At 42.8% G+C, this 3,381-nt stretch overlaps 1 long non-coding RNA gene across 3 annotated transcripts; it reads right to left on the bottom strand.

Annotated features, from left to right (window-relative positions):
- Positions 1 to 825: 825 nt before the first annotated feature.
- LOC125007103 lies at positions 826 to 2,026 on the bottom strand. Of its 3 annotated transcripts, none has more exons than XR_007112651.1 (4): positions 1,972 to 2,026; positions 1,567 to 1,883; positions 1,396 to 1,476; positions 826 to 1,305 (listed from the first exon to the last, which is right to left on the bottom strand). It is a non-coding gene; the product is annotated as an uncharacterized LOC125007103 (long non-coding RNA). The 3 variants fall into 3 exon arrangements; XR_007112652.1 differs by having other exon boundaries at positions 1,567 to 1,880; positions 1,972 to 2,010; XR_007112650.1 differs by having other exon boundaries at positions 1,567 to 2,014.
- Between the last annotated feature and the right edge of the window lie 1,355 nt (positions 2,027 to 3,381).

The following is a 3,381-nucleotide window of genomic DNA, read 5'->3' as shown; positions in this document are numbered from 1 at the left end:
TAAAAGCTGAGCGAGGTTAATGGCAAAGCAGAGCTGGTTGCCAGGATTGATGACAATGTTCAGGCAATGGGCTTTTTTCCTGCAGATTTTATCGTCAAAAATGGTTTGCAGTTTTCTTTTAACACCCCCTCTAGGACTACGTACCACCTGCACAAGTAACTCCATCTCATCTTCCGGCATAATGGCCATGTTGGATTGCACAAGGCGGTCGAGAGCCTCTTGAACATGGTTTAGAGGTAGACTGCCGTTGTGTGTGACTATGACAGAGGCGCTGTTTGATCTTTCCCCCCTTAATTCTAGTTGCAGCACATCCCCCTGTCTGGCATAGGATACAGCCCGTTCAACCGCTGCTTGGAGAGTCTCCATCACATTAAGATAAAACTCTGCGTAATTACTCACAGGATTGGGAAAGTTGAAATTTAGCATCTGTTTTATTTCAATGTTATTAAACCTGTCTCTGGAGACCCTCCCGGGGGATTCAGGATTTTGACCCGTACCCCTCTGAGCGGCTGTGTTTGCAGGTGGGAAGTACGAGGACGGACCGGGTAACGGATCGTTTACGGGTAAAAGGTTAGACGGGCCAGGCACGGAATCTTCGGTTGGACGAACAGAGAGAACCTGCGTCGGCCGAGGTAATGGTACATTAGACGGACAAACGACGCGGGGTTGGGAGGGAGGAGGTAAGAGCTCCGGGAGTGGAGGACTGGACAAAGCTTCTCTTAAACGTTGAAGGGCTACATCGATACTTTCCAAATTTTGAAAATCAGAAGGTTCGTGGCGAGCCTGAGGCTCGTTTGAAATCTCTAAAGGCTGTAATTGAAGCGGCGGAGGTAAAAGCTCGGGGGATGGAGGACTGGACGGAGCTTCTCTTAAACGCTGAAGGGCTACATCGATACTTTCCAAATTCTGTAAATCCGAAGGTTCGTGGCGAGCCTGAGGCTCGTTTGAAATCTCTAATTGTTGTTGTATTTCAACCAGTGGAGGTAAAGTTTGCGGGTGAGGGATATCGCTTAACACTTCAACCATAGACTGTAAAGATAACAGAGCTGACTGCGAGACCGAAGACTGTAAAGATAACAGAGCTGACTGCGAGACCGAATTTTCCCCTTGATCATTCATCATTACAACACACACGACTCTACCTAGTCAACGCTGAGGTCAATTCACAAACAGAAGTCAGTATTTTCCAAAAAGTTTTCACAACCTTCCCTCTCGATAGACCCCGACGTCCTGAAGCTGATCTCCTCGTATTCCTCCTGCCGCTTCTTCTAGTGGAATGCTTCAGTCTGGGGTATGGCCTGGAGTCTACAGCATAGATAAAGAAGTATTTATTTTATTTAGCTGATTAGCTATTATTTATTTTAAGTTTGTATAAAATTTGTATTTTATTCTTACCGTCAGTCACTGCTTTCTCTGGTGCTTCTGGTATGCTAATTTTGGATCCAGATGGTCCTCCGTCAGTGTCAGCTTCTTTAGCTATCAGAATCATGTTAAAATATCACAATGAGTGACATGGCTTACTTATAATCATTTAGTTTCTTAAAAAATAATAATAATAATTCTTACTGTTAGCCGGTTGTCTGCCTTGCTTTTCTGGCGTGTCGGGTATGACGAGTAGCGGGTAGACACCGTCTTCGCTGGTACAAGTAGCCTTGTCCACCTTGTGAGCGGGTTCTGGTTTGCACTCTACAAAATGGAGAGACGGGTTTAGATTTATTTTACTTATTTATTTAAAATTTATACTTTTTTTTTTCTTTTCTTCTTCTTCTTACCGTTAGTCGGAGGTGTCTCGGGCCTGTCTGTTGTATGAATTTCAGATAGAGATAGAAGTCCACTCTCGTTCCCGTAATCCAAAACGCTGTCTAGTATTGCTTCGTCACCTGCTAAAGTATAATACAAGTCAATAGAATCTATCACATACATTCTGGGATACACAGTCAAAGGAAAGCGGAAGAGTGTTAGTGCTTCTACCTTCAAACAGTCCGCTCCCTGGCCAGATTACGGTCTGAGAAGGATATACTATAACCAGAAAACAATTTATTATTATAATACTTTAGTGAAACACACACACACACACACACACACACATATAAATATATTCACACATGCAGTTTTTTTTTAAAGGAAAGTAGATAACCATTCTGAACTGATACAGATGCGGTGGATGGGACTACTTCAGGGGTGCCTACAAAAAAATACAAGAGTAATTCTTGTAAATTTCTGTAAAATGTATAGCTTCATTTGAATCAAATAACTGCCTTACATAAGATGCCCTGGCTGTCCTCATCATATGCACGGCAAAAGAAGGCCGCTTTCTCAGTGTCTGGAAGAAAGGCCCTGTGTTATCCTTATACCGTAACAATGAAACATGTATAAAATCATGTAAGTCTTAAAATGTTACATACAAGAATCCATTTTTGATGCTTTCACGAAAAGATATCTTTATTCTGAAAAACAGGTTCGGAAAAACTATGTTAGGTGTAGTAAAAGGAATCACCCGCTAATAAAGGTACAGAGATTACTTACCCTCCCCAGAAAAAAGATAATTAGCTTCTTTGGAGACTCTCAGGCAGGACTGATGTGATGTCTTCAGTGGCAGGCCGTGATGAAATGCGCGTATGACATCGACTGACCAGCGGTATTATACGCGACACCGCTGTTTCACCTAATAAAAAATACTTTCACATACCACCCAACTTTCTACCTCGGGGGTCTTGACACCGCTGTTTTTACCTGATCAAAATACTTGCACATAATCCCCGACTTCCTACCTCGGGGGTCGTGACACCGCTTTTTCACCTAATAAGAAGATTCTCACACAATCCCCGACTTCCTACCTCGGGGGTCGTGACACCGCTGTTTCAGGTAATAAAAATACTTTCACATACCCCCCGACTTCCTACCTCGAGGGGCCGTGACCCCGCTGACTCATCTTAAAAAAGATTCTCACACAGACCCCGACTTCCTACCCCCAAGGAAAGTGAAATGCCACAACATCCAATCAACGTTGGTTACGCCCACCTTGAAAGTTGCTGACGCCCACTTCCTCAGTCACGCCCACCTTGAAAGTTGGTGACGCCCACTTCCTCAGTCACGCCCACTTCCTCAGTCACGCCCACTTTGAAAATTGCTGACACACACTTGATCGGTCACGCCCACTTTGATCCATCAAATTCATTCGATTAAAAAGTGACAGATGGTGTTTTTCTTTATTTTTTTCATGCTGTTGAATTATATTTTTCCCCAAACAGGACAGTGCAACATATGCACAGCAGATATATTTACATTGGAATGAATAAAAATATGCTCACAAAAAAAAGAAAAAAAAGAAACAGTAAACTGAAAAAGAAAATTGCATAAAAAAATATAGGCAACAAAAAT

The sequence above is a fragment of the Mugil cephalus genome, chromosome 4, assembly GCF_022458985.1.
Source record: "Mugil cephalus isolate CIBA_MC_2020 chromosome 4, CIBA_Mcephalus_1.1, whole genome shotgun sequence".
NCBI lineage: Eukaryota > Metazoa > Chordata > Actinopteri > Mugiliformes > Mugilidae > Mugil > Mugil cephalus.
The sequence above is the reverse complement of the archived record's forward strand: the minus strand, read 5'-3'. Positions and strand labels throughout refer to the sequence as shown.